Source organism: Pan paniscus, chromosome 3 (genome assembly GCF_029289425.2).
Source record: "Pan paniscus chromosome 3, NHGRI_mPanPan1-v2.0_pri, whole genome shotgun sequence".
Lineage (NCBI taxonomy): Eukaryota > Metazoa > Chordata > Mammalia > Primates > Hominidae > Pan > Pan paniscus.
In genome coordinates this window covers 61061021-61078414 of record NC_073252.2, presented here as the reverse complement: position 1 = coordinate 61078414, position 17394 = coordinate 61061021, and the positions used below count along the sequence as shown (strand labels likewise).

The 17394-nt window shown below is 35.5% G+C and overlaps 2 pseudogenes; both read right to left on the bottom strand.

The window, feature by feature from the left end:
* The window catches only part of LOC134730317 (UDP-glucuronosyltransferase 2B10-like), a 62843-nt pseudogene that overhangs the window by 20999 nt on the left and 24450 nt on the right, over window positions 1-17394 (bottom strand).
* On the bottom strand, window positions 1438-1994 carry LOC103786156 (speckle-type POZ protein-like; annotated as a pseudogene).

The following is a 17394-nucleotide window of genomic DNA, read 5'->3' as shown; positions in this document are numbered from 1 at the left end:
TCTTTTTGTTTGCATCTCCCACAGGCAAGTATCAGTTCTCTCTCTCTCTCTTTTTTGAGATGAAGTATCACTCTTGTTGCCCAGGCTGGAGTGCAGTGGCGCGATCTTGGCTCACTGCAACCTCTGCCTCCCTGGTTCAGGCAATTCTCTTGCCTCAGCCTCACAAGTTCCTGGGATTACAGGCATCCACCACCACGCCTGGGTAATTTTTTGTATTTTTAGTAGAGACAGGGTTTCACCATGTTGGCAAGGCTGGTCTCAAACTCCTGACTTCAGGTGATCCACCTGCCTTGGCCTTTGGTTCAGGTTTTGAAGGAGAGTAGACTATCCAAGATTCATTTATTGTTAGATGTATTTTCCAAAGTGTGAAAAACAGGAGTAAATTCAATAATGAATATCTGCTATCCAAAACTATTTAATACAATCAAGAATATCTTTCTTATTATCCCAAACATCCCAGTTGCCTCCTTTTAAAAATTTCTTTCAAGTATTAAAACACAATTAATTCTACCTTATTAATTATCTCAAAAGCAAAAATAAATATGTACCATTCAGCATACAAAGTTACACAGTAAAAATGAAAGTGCGTATATACATATATATGTATATATATATATCTTTGCTAATTGACCCACTCATTAAATTTACATTTGATCATACTTACTCTTAACATGTACATATAAATGTAGGTCACTGTAAATTAAAAAAAACTAGTTCCACACAATACATGCTTTTTTCATGATATTTAAACCTCATTCAATTCTCATATATTGTAAACTTAGATAAACCCACAGTTTATTGGACAGTTAACATACAAGACAAACATCATAATTTTCACTAAAAATCTGGGCCAACTCATTGTTTATTTGCCCCTTGAAATCAAAAATAAATTAGAATTGAAGCAGTGTATTGCTGTAACTTACTTGGAAGGTAAGTAGGTTCTCTCATATTTATAGAACTTAGATTGAAGACATTACTGGTAAACTCCAATACGAGTGCTTTTAAAGAGAATTTAATCTTAAACCTTGAGACAGCATAGGACAAACCCTATAAAATTCAGTTTTATTTTTCAAAATAAAAGATCCTTTTGAAACTTAATATCTTCACTTATCAATATTACTGCATTATAAAGCTAGTTTATATAATCCTGCATAGCATTGGTCAAAATCACAAGGCACAATAAAAAATTAAAACATTATATGAACAAGAGAAGTCATTGAAAATAATTTAAGGCCTTGAAGTGATTTAATCAGTCTAACTTAAACCTGAAAAATAAACCATTAATTATCCACCTGAAATTCAAGAAATATGCTTTTTAAGCTTCTGTTCTGTGGACCAAATAACAGAAACAACTCTTTCTTATGGTTTATGTATTAGAATCCTTCTGGACTTGAATGACTAAAAATCAATTCCATTTTTCAATTGTTCATGGAAGATTTAGGACTGTTTTAGCCGTGTGTGTGGAATGCCAAACTGTGGACACTGTGCAGATGCTAGTGCTCAGAAGGCTTCTGCTGCTAAGTAAGGGTGAGACTGAATCGTGGACTTTCGCCTTGATGTTTCCATTATGTTGGTTGCTTCATTGACATTCCAGTTTTTCTTATCTTTACAGCCAAGTTGTCGAAGCACACTGCACCTATTAATAATGTCTATGGTTTGTGCTTTCAACTGTTCTGCAACATGCAAATCTGCAAGGACAAGGGGATCAGCAATATTTTCTACTGAGAGATTCTACTGAGGAACAAAGCTTCCTCACACATGACCTTTAGCTGTTCCCAGTGCATGTTTGTCTGCAGCTGCCAACAAGTTGTCCGTCATTTTGTCAAGGTTTAGTTCTTTCCCTGTGTTAATGAATCTCATCACTTCTTTAAAAACATCAGGGTCTAAATCATTTATTTCCACTCAATTCTTTATGCTTTCTTCCATTTCATGTTGAAACACGGCATTAAAAACGAGATTGAGGTACAAGCAGATTTATGAGCTTTAAATTCTTGTCCTCTCAATAAATTAGGTATTGATGGGACGTATCTCAAAATAATAAGAGCTATTTATGACAAACCCACAGCCAATATCATACTGAATGGGCAAAAACTGGAAGCATTCCCTTTGAAAACTGGCACAAGACAGGGATGACCTCTCTCACCACTCCTATTCAACATAGTGTTGGAAGTTCTGGCCGGGGCAATTAGGCAGGAGAAGGAAATAAAGGGTATTCAATTAGGAAAAGAGGAAGGCAAATTGTTCCTGTTTGCAGATGACATGATTGTATATCTAGAAAACCCCATTGTCCCAGCCCAAAATCTCCTTAAGCTGATAAGCAACTTCAGCAAAGTCTCAGGATACAAAATCAATGTACAAAAATCACAAGCATTCTTATATACCAATAACAGATAAACAGAGAGCCAAATCATGAGTGAACTCCCATTCACAATTGCCTCAAAGAGAATAAAATACCTAGAGATTAATAACCAGAATATATAAGGAGTTCAAACAAATCTATAGAAAAACATCTAATAATCCAAGTTACAAACAAGCAAAAAATCTGAATAGACACTTCTCAAAAGAAGAGGTACAAATGAAAAACAGGCATATAAAAAGGTGCTCAACATCACTGAACATATGAGAAATGCAAATCAAAACTACAATGAGATATTATCTTACCATAGTTAAATGGCTTTTAGCTATGTCAGACAATAACAAATGCTGAAAGAATGTTCAGAAAAAGGAATCCTTGTACACTGTTTTTGGTAATGTAAATTAGTACAATCACTATAAAGAACTATTTGAAGTTTCCTCAAAAGACTAAAAATTGAGCTACCATATGATCTAGAAATCTCACTGCTGAATATATACTTAAAAAAGGAAATCAATATATTGAAAGGAAATCTGCACTCCCAGGTTTGTTGCAGCACTGTTAAAATAGCTAAGAATTGGAAGCAACCTTATCAGTAGATTAACGGATTAAGAAAATGTGGTACAAACACATAACACTGTAATACTAAGCCATAAAAAGAAATGAGATTCCATCATTTCTGACAACATGGATAGAAGTGAAAATCATTATGTTAAGTGAAGCAATCCAGGCACCAAAAGACAAAGATTTTATGTTACCCCTTATTTATAGGATCTAAAAATCAAAACAATTAAACTTGTGGAGATAGAGAATAGAAAGGTGGTTACCAGAGGCTGGGAAAGATAATGGGGGTGTGGGGTTTAGGTGGGGATGGTTAAAAGGTTAAAGAATAAGTAAATAAGACCTATTATTTGATAGCACACCAGAGTGACTATAGTCAATGATTTTATTTATTTATTTATTTATTTATTTATTCATTTATTCACCTTGAGATAAAACCCCCATCTCCCTGGGACAGAGAGCACCTGGGGGAAGGGGTGGCTGTGGGCCCAACTTCAACATTTAAATGTCCCTGCCTGATGGCTCTGAAGAGACCAGTGGGCCTCCCAGCACAGTGTTCGAGCTCTGCTAAGGGTCAGACTGCCTCCTGAAGTGGGTCGCTGATTCCTGTGTATCCTTACTGAGAGATACTTCCCAATAGGGGCTGAAAGATGCCTCATCCACGAGAGCTCTGACTGACATCTGGCAGGTGGCCCTCTGAGATGAAGCTTTCAAAGGAAAGAACAGGCAGAAAACTTTGCCATTCTGCAGCCTCCTCTGGTGATATCCAGGCAAACAGGGTCAGGAGTGGACCTCCAGCAAACTCCAGCAGACCTGCAGCAGAGGGGCCCGACTGTTAGAAATAAAACTAACAAACAGAAAGGAATAGCATGTCCACTCAAAGACCCCATCTGAAGGTCACCAACATCAAAGACAAAAGGTAGATAAATCCACAAAGATGGGGAGAAGCCAGTGTAAAAAGGCTGAAAATTCCAAAAACCAGAATGCCTCTTCTCTTACAAAGGATCACAACTCCTTGCCAGCAAGGGAACAAAACTGGATAGAGAATGAGTTTGATAGGCTTCAGAAGGTGGGTGATGACAAACTCCTCCAAGCTAAAGGAGCATGTTGTAATCCAATGCAAGGAAGCTAAGAACCTTGAAAAGAGGTTAGATGAATTTCTAACTAGAATAACCAGTGTTTGACTTCTTCCTGGTTTAAGCTTGGGAAAGTGTACGTGTCCAGGAATTTATCAATTTGTTCTACATTTTCTAGTTTATTCGTGTACAGGTGTTTACAGTATTCTCTGATGGCAGTTTGTATTTCTGTGGGATCAGTGGTGATATCTCCCATATCATTTTTTATTGCATCTATTTGATTCTGCCAATTCATAGCATATACAGCGTTCTGGAGAACTTTGGCCCAGCCATGAAAAGTACTGTTACCTAGCTGACACTGTAACTATAACTTCTGAAGGCCATTTCACTATAGTACAAAGGTAGTTGCTTCAGGAGAATGAGGAACATGGTAAAACCAGTAAATTTCATGAGCATGAGCTCATTGTTGCGCTTCTTTGGCAGTAAAGCCAGTTCCTTAGTCAGAAAAAATACTGTGTGGAAGACCATGATAGAGAATTAGGCATCCAGTAAATTTATGGATGGTAGTTTTGACAGATGTTTATGTTCAGAGAGGATAAATCCATATTCAAAATAAGTATGTATTCCAGTAAGAAAAAAATGCAGCTCCTTCTATGATAAAGGTGGTCTAAGGTAATCAATCTGTCACTGGGAAGCTGGTTGATTATCTTGGAGAATGATGCCATATCAGGGGCTTAGCATGGCTCTCTGTTCCTGCATATTGGGCACACAGTGGTGGCTTCAGCCAGTTTGAACTTAGTGAGTGAAAGATCATGTTGCTTAACCCATGCATAACTTCCATCAATGCCATCATAGCCACTTTGCTCATGAGCCCATTGGGTGATAACAGGGGTAGCTGAGGAAAGAGTCTGACCCCAGATCTACAGGAAGGGTCATCCCATCCACTTTATTATTAAAATTTTCTTCTAGTGATGTCATTCTTTGAAGAGCATTCACATGACTCACAAATGTCTTCATATATTTTGCCCCCTCAAAGAGGTTTATCCAGATAGTTTTTCCTTAATTTTCTTCATCATCAATCCTATAATCCCTCACAAATCCTTAACCTTCCAGCCTAATCATTGGCTACATCCCAATGTACTATATTAAATGCAGAATCTCTACTTAATGAGACCACATATATTAATTTGGTGTCATCAAACTTCGTGTCTCTTCTATTGTTATTCCCACACCCTTATTATCCATTTTCACATATGTTTACCAGATTTCTGATTATATAAATTAGAGCACTCAGGTGTTTCTTTCAGAGTGCAGTGCACCTCCTCATGGGTGATATCTTGAATCTCCCTTTAGGGACCTGCTGAGACTTAAGTCTAGTTATAGGTTTAGAAACCAAAAGGGGTCGTTAGGATAGGTCCTGAGGAAAATCAGCCTTGCTTCACCTGCCAACTGCTTCAGGAGAGGCCATTACTGTTATTTCTGGCAATGCAGTTACGTTGACATAGGTGGAAAAACCGATGACACTGTGGGAATGGGTGAGGAATGACACTGTCATTGACATGGGAGGTCACTTACCTAGGCAAAAAACAAACAAACAAAAAAATTACTCAAACATTAGGCTAAATGTCCCTAGCTTCATCAGGGTCCTCCCATAGATCCCCATTTCAACTTACAGGGTCCCATTCTTTCTCAATCAATGCCCTCATTTTAACAGCAGACTCCCAGTGAGGTTGAAAATCCATCTTTACTATACGTCAGCTAATTAAATGACAAGGGTTTCTCTTTGATTTTCAGCCATTTCATCCCTATGGCTAAAGGAGAGATGCTTCTCCTTTAGGGAACATGTAGAAATGCTTAGGCTATATCCATTTTCAGCCAAGAATTTGAATCTCTGAGCTCATCCTTTTCTTTCAACATTGTCCAGCAATGTTAGCAACAAACCAACATCATTATATTAATTGGTTTTCCACAAATTTCTGAAAGTATCATGTATAGTGTCACAAAATACCCTGCCTCTTATAAGTGGTAAATTAGGTGTATAAAATGCATTTTTTAGCATATCTCTATAAACAGCTTAGGCCAAAAACTATCTATGTTCTCTGTATTATCGGAAGTAGAGTTCTTAGGACTTTTAGGTCTAATCAGATTATACAGCCAATTCCAGAAACCCCAACAACAATTAAGGAAATTCATCCTTAAAATTCTGTTCCTCTAGAATGACTCCTGGTACCAAAATCTGTATTAGTCAGGGTTCTCCAGAAGGATAGAAACAATAAAATATAAATGAAAATAATTTTTAGGAAAATTGTCTCAGAAGATCAATAAAGTGAAGTCTTAAAACAAGCTATCTGCCAGCTGGAGAACCACAGACATTAAAAGCCTGGCTTAGTCAAAGTATAGATCCAGGAAACCAGATAGTGAAGTCCCCGGTTTGAGACCAAAGTCCTGATTGCCTGCAGCGGGCCACTGGTTTAAGTTGCAGGATCCAGAAGATGAAGATCCTAGAGTCTTATATGCAAAGGAAAAAATGAGAAAAAAGATGTTCCACTGTGGAATAAAGAGAGAGGAGCAAAGGCATGAGCAGAGTGTTGCCCTTCTTCCACCTGCTTTGTCGTGGTGGGACCCCAGCCAATTGAATGGTGCCTGCCCACATTGAGGGTGGGTTTTCCTTTCTCAGTCCACTAATTCTCATGTCAATCTCCTCTGCAAATATCTTCACAGACACACTCAGAAACAAGGCTTCATCAGCCATCCAGGCATCCCTCAATCCAGTCAAGTTGACACCATCACATTTAGTATATTGTGAAAATTAGTAGTAATCATTCAAATTTTTTTTTTAAATGTTTAAGTGAAAGTTTTAAGTCATTGTAAACCATGGTTTAAGCGATGGTAAACGAAGCACAATCATCAGTTTTATTTAATGTGAAACTGAATATTGTGTTAAAGGAAAGTAGGCTATTCACAGATTGGCTGGGTAGCCATAAATATGGAGAAACTGGTTAGAGAAATTTCTATGTCCCAAGATGTAATTATTACTACTATTTTGAAAACTAACATGATCATAAAACTAACAAAAACTGACATTCAAGAAGAATATAATGCTGAGGATGGAAGAAAGTACTTAAGAATGAAAGGTAAATGATGATATTTGTTTTACTGACTGAGCTTTAAAAGAAGATTTTAAATATTTAAAAGAATATTCTAAAAAGGAGTGCTTAGAAAGTACAATAAATACAGTTTATAATGATTTTTTTTTTCTTTTACTTTTTCTAGGATGGAGTTTTGCTCTGTCACCCAGGCTGGAGTGCAGTGGCACAATCTTGGCTCACAGCAACCTCCACCTCCTGGGTTTAAGGGATTGTCCTGTCTCCGCCTCCAGAGTAGCTGGGATTACAGGAGTGTGTCACAGAGCCCAGCAAATTTGTATATTTTTAATAGAGATAAGGTTTCACCATGTTGGCCAAGCTGGTCTTGAACTCCTGACTTTGAGATCCACCCAACTCGACCTCCCAAAGTGCTGGGATTACAGGCATGAGAAATCGCACCCATCCTGAATTTTTTTTCTATGCCACCAGTGCCCCAGCTTATACTGAGTGAAGCAAAACTGGAGAGGTGTGTGGCATTGAAGAAAGAGAAGTGTTGTCAGAGTTAGAAAGTCATATTTACAAAGAATATCTAAAAATTAAGAAATTTACTCAATATGTGAATTAAACTAATATATGTTTCATAGTGTACTTTAAAAGAATCACGCTGATTATGGGAATATATTTTGATACATATGTTGGCATCAGGTGCAGAAGGTGTTCAGGAAAGTGTGTAGAGGAACTGGTTGAGACAGCTTTAGACAGTAAGATACTCACCATATGCAAAAGAATTGCTACAAGACATGAGTAAAAGCTTCCTAATCAGTTTAGGGGAATTTATGAGGTCAGAGACCATACCTTAAATTAGTCAGATTGGTGTATGTCCCAACGCACTAAGCAAGGGAAGAAGAAGAATGTGGATATGGACATTAATGGGTATTCACTCATTCTCCCAGATGACTGTATATTAAATATATTAGACAGTGAAGACTGGAAATGAGGACAAGTGTAGCCTGGATTTAAAGGTTAGTAAAATTATTTCCAGATGTGGTGGAATTATTTTCTAAGCTATAAAGAACACCATTCTAATGCTGATCCATTAAACATTAACACATGGATCAACTTCTTAAAATTTCTGCTTGAAATGTTAACTTCATAAAATATAGTAAATTGTCACATATCACTGTTCCTGTTATCTTTACTGGGGGCTGGAAAAAATGGGAAGAACTGGGCCTCCAGACTTTTCTTGGATGCCTCATTGTCAAATGTTAATAAAGAGCACAGCAGGACTTTGTGTTTTCTATTTTTGATGGTGCCCAAATGGTCTGTACTTTCAGATGTATTGCACATTTACATTCTCAATAAAGTATATTAATGATAAAAGACTTGTAACATGGAGAATAGTCATCCAATTCAATAAAACTAAATTCTAAAAAAAATTCCTATTTAATAAATGGTGTTGGGAAAACTAGCTAGCCATATGCGGAAAACTGAAACTGGACCCCTTCCTTACACCTTATACAAAAATCAACTCAAGATGGATCAAAGATTTAAACATAAGACCTAAGACCATAAAAATCCTAGAAGAAAACCTGGGCGATAGCATTCAGGACATACACGTGGGCAAAGACTTCATATCTAAAACACCAAAAGCAATTGCAACAAAAGCCAAAACTGACAAATGGGATCTAATTAAACTAAAGAGCTTCTGCACAGCAAAAGAAACTATCATCAGAGTGAACAGGCAACCTACAAATTGGGCGAAAATTTTTGCAATCTATCCATCTGACAAAGGGCTAATATCCAGAATCTACAAAGAAATTAAACACATTTACAAGAAAAAAAAAATCATAAAGTGGGCAAAGGATATGAACATACACTTCTCAAAAGAAGAAATTTATGCAGCCAACAGACATATGAAAAAAATGCTCATCATCACTGGTCATTAGAGAAATGCAAATCAAAACCACAATGAGATACCTTCTCATACCGGTTAGAACGGCAATCATTAAAAAGTCAGGAAACAACACATGCTGGAGAGGGTGTGGAGAAATAGGAATGCTTTTATACTGTTGGTGGGAGCGTAAATTAGTTCAACCATTGTGGAAGACAGTGTGGCGATTCCTCAAGGATCTAGAACTAGAAATACCATTTAACCCAGGAATCCCACTACTGGGTATATACCCAAAGGATTATAAATCATTCTACTATGAAGACACATGCACACATATGTTTACTGCAGCAGTATTCGCAATAGCAAAGGCTTGGAACCAACTAAAATGTCCATCAGTGATAGACTGGATAAAGAAAATGTGGCACATATACTCCATGGAATACTATGCAGCCAGAAAAAAGGATGAGCTCCGCGGGGCTCTGTGGCTCACTCCTGTAATCCCAGCACTTTGGAAGGCCGAGGTGGGCAGATCACAAGGTCAGGAGATCGAGACCATCCTGGCTAACATGGTGAAACCCTGTCTCTACTAAAAATATAAAAAAATAGCCGGGTGTGGTGGTGGGCGCCTATAGTCCCAGCTACTCGGGAGGCTGAGGCAGGAGAATGGTGTGAACCCGGGAGGCGGAGCTTGCAGTGAGCCAAGATTGTGCCACTGCACTCCTGCCTGGAAGACAGAGCAAGACTCCATCTCAAAAAAAAAAAAAAAAAAAAAAGATGAGTTCATGTCCTTTGCAGGGCCATGGATGAAGCTGGAAACCGTCATTCTCCGTAAACTATCACAAGAACAGAAAACAAAAAACCGCATGTTTTTACTCATAAATGGGAGTTGAAAAATGAGAATACATGGACACAGGGACGGGAACATCATACCCTGGGGCTATCGGCGGGTGAGGGAATAGGAGAGGGTTAGCATTTGGAGATATACCTAACGTAGATAACGGGCTGATGGGTGCAGGAAACCACTATGGCACGTGTATGCTATGTAACAAAACTGCACGTTCTGCACACGTACCCCAGAACTTAAAGTATAATAAAAAAAGAAAAGAATAACACTGCAAAATTTCTCTCTTCAGACCTGCTGCATCCTGTGATAATAATTTTAATTTCATAACTTAATAATTTCTCAAGATTCGTTATTCTCTAATATTCAGCTTTTAACAGTGGAATGCTTTTCAGGCAGTATAAATACTTTTAATAAAAAGATGAAAATATTTTTGAAGCCAAAAAAAGGAATTTCTAATTTTTAAATAAAAGAATCAAAAACATTTTTTGAGATATACAATAAATTGTTACTTTTCTTTTTTATCACCTTCTATAGTAATATAGTGCTTTAAAGATATTTTAATAGAAATTTCAAACATCTTGTTGAAATGTTCAAGGCATCATTTGTGGTAGTGGTTCTTTCCTAGAGTACTTTGTGATTATATATTTTTCCCTAGAAAAATAATCTTTCCTAGAAATAATCTTTTAAATAGTATTTGGACAGGTGTTCAGAAAAAGTAGAATACCTACTTGACTTTATTGAAATATTAAAAGAGTAACACTTTTTTGACAAGTAAAAACATGATATATGTTGAAAGAACACATGTTGATAATAAGAATAATTTGAGATGGGGAGTGCTGTAGATAAGAAAAAAAAACTATGGAGAGGGACATTTATTTACTCCTCAAAATTACTTGTGGAGATTAGATTTTCCTGAGAAAAAGAAGTTTCTACTTTGCTGGGTAAATGATTTTTTAAAATGTATTCAGTTATTTTCATTACATATTGACAAATTTTAATTGTGTATACTTATGGAGTATAAAGTGGTGTTATGAGTTTATATGCTTATATTTGGTATATAAAGAAAAAGAAAGTCTTTGAGATAAAATGCATGGGCCTAGATATTAATCTGCAGCCTGAGTAGAAGAAAACTAAATAGGTCCAAATAATGAAAGTTGTGTTTATGACCTATGAGCATATGAATGACTCAAGGCTAGTGCCCAATATTGATATGGTTATATGATTAATATGCTAAATTTACATAATTGTACTCACTCTAATACACTCATGAGAGTTGATCATTAATTTTCAAGATTTTTTCCGTAGCTGGTTGCTATACCATTAATTTTATTAGACATGATGGAGTGATTTCCATCACCAAATTTGGCAAAGTGCTATAAAATATATTTTTCTTTTTTATTTTGTTTATTGCAGAAGTAGTTGCTAAATATTTATACCACAACACTAGCTAATAAAATGTAGAAAACAGAGTCCATATGTAGAGTAAAAGCACAGTAGATTCTAGGATTTATCAAATAGAGTAACTCAAGGAGAAAGTCTTTTATTAGTTTTCTGTTGCTGCATTACAAACTACCTCATTTCTTAATATCTTAAAAAAAAAACTGTTTAACTCATGGTTTCATGGTTCTTCTCACAATTTTGATCTAGGCTAGTATAGCTGATCTCAGCAGGTCCTGCCCACGTTCAGGTGCATATGAAACTATAGGAACCTGGCTGATCCTAAAAGCCATTAGTTGCATGCTTTGCATTTGCCTGAGCCGTGTCTTTGTAGGTATATGTCATGTGGGTGTCTCTCATCATCACAATGCACAACTGTAGTACAAGTGCTAATAGGAAAGTCTCATACGCTAAAGTAAACAACATTAAGCATACTATATTTATGTAATAAATGTATGATTGTGCACCATATGTCCTACTGGAAACAATTTTTAAAATTCTCAAACTACTGCCTTTCAATTTAAGACTCTACTGGGCTACATAATTTAAAGAAATTTAGAAATTTCTCTCATAAAAAATATACATTTTGTGAAAAATATCCATACATGTTAAATAAATATGAAGAGTGTTTTAATAGGCCCCAGATTTTTAGGACAGTCCAGATTACACCTTCTCTGCTTGAGTCACTTTAATGATGCCTCAAAAATTGGATAATTTTAACATTCCACATGAAACTTTGTAATAAATTATATATATCGCACATATTTTACATACATATAACTTTATATAAAAACTTTAAAAATAGTAAATATACAGATAATTTCTGATATTAGAGATTACCAAAGTGTTAGTTTCTGCCTTCTTTATACTTTCTTTATACTTCATGTTTCATACATATCAGTTATGCCCTTTTCACATATATCTTTATATTTCTAAAATTTACATTTTTATTTTGTTTTCATTCTTACTCTAATAAACTCTCACCAAATCTGTACTCTTTGTCTACCATCGACTTACATTCACTTTTGTACACTCAACTTTACTAGTTACTCCTGGTGTATGCAATTCATGTAAAGTATGTAAAATCAAAACAACATTTTACATTTGTCATACTTTATGTAGAAATTATGTCATATGTTCTCAGTCTTTGCATAAAGGATGTGTGGTGATATATTCAAACTCTGATAATACATGTTATAGCAATATATTATTATTATAATCCAATTAGAATTATGAAGTAACATGAGGGCCTATAATATGCCTTTTAAAGATTCCTAATTATGGCACTATGACAAATTCTAACTCTAGTCAAATGAAAATAATTTCATTATACAGCAAATTTTGTGAATAAAAGTTTAGTTGATAATAACATAGATCCCATCTTATTTTGAGAGCTCAATAGCAGGTACCTATAATCTCTAAAAATGCTTGGTGTAAGAATAAAAAAGAATACTGTACAGAAACTAAAGAAAGAAAAGCTTTTTCTTCTGGCTAACAACATAAACTTTAACATTTGTCTGTATATAACAATCAACCTCAAGTATAACTACTTACAAAGTTGAAAAAATTTGACTTGGACTAAGAAATATGAGGTAAATTCAATAAATGATAAAAAATAAAAAGCAAAAATCTTATAAGATCAGACATAATTCAGGCCAAAGTATTAATCAAGAAAATGAAAAATTTTATATTTTTAAACATACACTTAACAAAAAATAAAAATAATTATACATATGCACCAATACCTACATTTTTAGAGCACTCTTAGGCTTCTCACATTTTTAAAAATAAAGCTTCTCATATTTTCAAAAATAAAACAGGTTTCTTTGGGAACAGATTTGGAGCTATGTGTTTATGGCTTGACTCTCCTGGTGCAGTTAAGTCTTGACCTTGGCTATACAGCTGGGGGCAGAGACAGTGACACACTTCTTTCTGAGCAACACTCATGCCTTAAGAGTAAGGCTCTGACCTTTATTCTTACTTTTCCTCTTCCATCATGGTAACTTCATCCTATGAATGAGCTGGGGCAGTGATTATTTGGTACTTAATATTCTCTGTGCCATTCTTGAGTTAAACCTCTGAGTTATGACTGTGGTTAGATGAAAGATGGGAGACCCTTCTTAGCCACACTTGTCTGGAGGAATTTAGCTCTTGCAGCATATGCCTTAGTGTGTGTAGATAAGAAATTCAGAGAGACATCTCCTCTCAACAGCATCCTCTGGCCCTCAACTGGAAGCTTTGGGGAGTGGGAAGCCTGTGGTGGTGTCAGCATCTCCCTGGAGCAAAGGTAGTTTCTGTCACAGTGAATTACGAGGGTGGGCAAGTGAGCATGTTGTGGTTTAAATGCCAAAGACTCTCACTGTTTTCACCACAAATTAGTGTATTTTCTTCAGTACATGTTACTTTGTTTGTTGTATGCCTTCAGGGTTATTTCCAGAGGCATCGAATGGTTGTTTTAGAAAAGAATTTTCACTAGTTATCACTGTTTCCCTTGAAATTTGCTCCATGGAACTTCTAATTCTACCATTTTTGAAGGGGCTGGTACAAATTTTTTTTGTAAAGTATCTCCACCTTCTGCATATATTTAGGAAAAATTAAGCCAACAATCAAGGAGAAAAAAACATTTTTTCTTTTAACTTTTATTATAAGTTCAGGGATACATGTGCAGTTTTGTTACATAGGTAAACTTGTGTCATGGGGGTTTGTTGTACATATTATTTCATCATCAGGTATTAAACCTAAAACCCATGACATATTTATTTATCCTTATTCTCTCTCTCCTCCCACCCTCTACCCTCCATTAGGTCTGTTGTTTCTCTCTATGTGTTGATGTATTCTCATTATTTAGCTCCCAATTATAAGTGAGAACAAGTGGTATTTCATTTTCTGCTCCTGTATTAGTTTGCTAAGAATCATGGCATCTAGTTCTATCCATGTTTCCACAAAGGACATGACCTCATTTGTTTTCATGGCTGCATAGTATTCCACAGTATATATGTACCACATTTTCTTTGTCCAGTCTATCAGTTATGGGCATTTAGATTGATTCTGTGTCATTGCTATTGTGAATAGTGCTTCAATGAACATACATATGCAGCTGTCTTTATGATAGAATGATATCTATTCTGTTGGGTATATACCCAGGGATGCAATTGGTGGATTTAATTGTAGTTCTCCTTTTAGGCCTTCAAGGAATCACCACACTCAGTTTTCCATAGTGGTTGAGCTAATGTACACTCCTATCAACAATGTACAGGCACTCATTTTTCTCTGCAACCTCACCAGTACCTGGTGTGAGATTGTATTCTGACTGGTGTAAGATGGAATATCACTGTGGTTTTGACTTGCATTTCTCTAATGATCAGTGACATTGAGCTTTTTTTTCATACTTCATATGCTTGTTGGTTAGGCTCTACCATTCTAGAGATAGAAATGGGCTAAGTTTTCGTAATGAAGACAGCAAAATCAATTATAACAAAAGCAAAAATTGACAAATGGGATTCAATCAAACTAAAGAGATTCTGTACAACAAAGGAAATTATCAACAGAGTAAACAGACAACCATAGAATGGGAGAAAATGTTTGCTAACTATGCATCTGACAAAGGTCTAATATCCAGCATCTATAAGAAATTTAAACACATTTACAAGAAGAAACAACTTCATTAAAACATGGGCAAAGGACATAAAAAGTAAATTTTTACATACTAGAATATTGCAATTTAAGAACAAATGGGACATATGAAAATTAAGAAAAAAAAATTTAGTTGAAAATGATATTGCTTTATACCTTTTTAAAAAATCTCCTAATATACTACAGGATGATTTTAACAGACAGTTCGAGGTTACCAGGCTATGGGCTGCTTGAATGGCAAGTGACTGTCTAATGTGTATACACATTCTTTTATGTTGGTGACAGTTTTGGAGCTAGATTGCAATGATAGTTACACAATACTGTGAATGCCACTAAATTGTTCACTTTTAAATAGTTAAAATGTACATATTATTTTATGTGATTCTTACCTCAAATATTAAAAAAAATGTGGCTGGCCAGAGTTTGCCCAGAGGCACTGATTTGTTATCCTTTGATTAATTAAATTACAATAAATGTAATTCCTACATATTTAAAAATAGCAAATGCTGTTATTTTTATCATTTACATTTGAAACATTTACATTTTAAAAAATATGTGAAGTAATTTAGGTAAGGACTCATATCATTGTGGAAATTTTTCTGTCTATTTAATAATTATTATAATTAATGCAAATTTATTTTGCTACATACAGCAACTGTAGAGCTTTACCAAGTTAATGCATCATCCTTTCATCAGCCACAGGAGGTGAATAATGGCATTACTCCATCTCCGTTTCACTGATGGAGAAGTTGAGGTGTACAGGTGAGGCAACTTGCCAAACCCCACCTAATTCTCTAGTGGTTTTGCAGGGACTTGAATCCAGGCTAACTGGATCCAGAGTGCAGGAGCTCTTAACCACCATGCTACACTGACTCCCCTTTCTGAGTTCCAGTTATTTTCAAAATGTTACATTTGTAGTTTCCATTTTCTTGTCTCTATATTAAATGTATATTGTTATGAATGTATAATTAAATTTTTAGAAATATCCTTGTAGCTATTTATCACTTCCTAACAAACTACCCTCAATCGTGGGGACTTTGAAAAACAATTAGCATTTTATTACAATTCCCATAGCATGAGTGTTGGGTAGGTTCAGCAAGGTGGTTCATACACAGTATTTCTCAGGTCATTACTTTAATAGGGTGGCTGGGGATGTAATCATCTGAAGGTCATTCATTCACATACTTGGTGATGGATGTCAAAAGACTCAAATTCCTGTGGGACTGAATAATCATGACTTCTTAGTCTCTTCTTTGCATCATTCCCCGAATTGTCATTTATCATCAGGACTTTGGGTGTGACACTGGGCTCCAAAGTATATAGAGGGAGAAAAAGGGAGAGAGGAGAGAGAGAGAGAAAGAGGTATAAGTAAAAGACATAGACAGACAGACAAACAGAGACAGAGAGACAGACAGACTGCCTTTTCTAACACAGTCTTCAAAACTATGCTGTCACTTCCAGTATACTTTCTTTGCTGAGAAAGCCACGAGTCTTGCCAAAATTCAAGGGGAGGGACCACGGTTTGATAAGAATGTCAAAGTGTTTGCAGTGATGTCTCAAAATTCCACAAATATAACCTATTGAGTTAGTCAACAGAAGCCTCTAAGCAACTATGAAATTCATTACATATGGACATTAAAAACACAATAAAATCCTAAAAATGTGTGAATTTATATTTTTTACAACTACTGAAACATTAAGCATTTTAAAATATTTACTCATAGATTTTTATATATGAAATAGGTGTCCTAAAAACTAACCTCAAATAAATTAAAAAATGTAGTATAATGAGGTGATCATAAGTGACTCAACTTTTCCCACTTCTGCTCCAGACACATACACATGCATAAGAAAAAATGATGTTGAACAACATATACAGCCTAGTATAAAATGAAAGAAGGATGTCCACCAATTGTTAAAATTGGAGGGAATTCTCTGAATACATGCTTATGAGAACTATGAGAAAGTGACTTTTGGGAGGAAACCAAATGAGACATAGTCCCTAAGTAAGGAACAAAAATTTACAGAGAGCAGTGACTTTTGTTAAAAAAATAATAATAAAATATGTGTGGAACTGTAGATGTCCGTAGCCTGTAGGAGAGGAAATTTTAAATATTGTGAAGGGATGCTCTCAAAATACACAATAAATATGAGCGATAGTGCAGAAATCAACACCTGTTGAATATTTCCCCAAGAAAACCACATGAGGAAATAACCAGTTTTACACAGTTGGAAGATTTTTACCTAAGGATTGTAGGTAGAGGAAACAATCAGAATGAGACTTTGATTTTTGATTTATATATTTATTCCTTTAAGATAAAAGCTCTCTTGTTTCTAGTGGATTTCTTGGTCTTATCTACAAGTTGTATGCTTTGTTAAAGCATTTATGACCTGATTCAATGTGTTTGTCTCAATTTTTATTTCATTCTGTCCTGCCTCTTTCAACCTGTATGTCCTCATTATGATTGACTAATCCAACAGCAAAGTTTACCTTATCTGACTAAAGATTATTC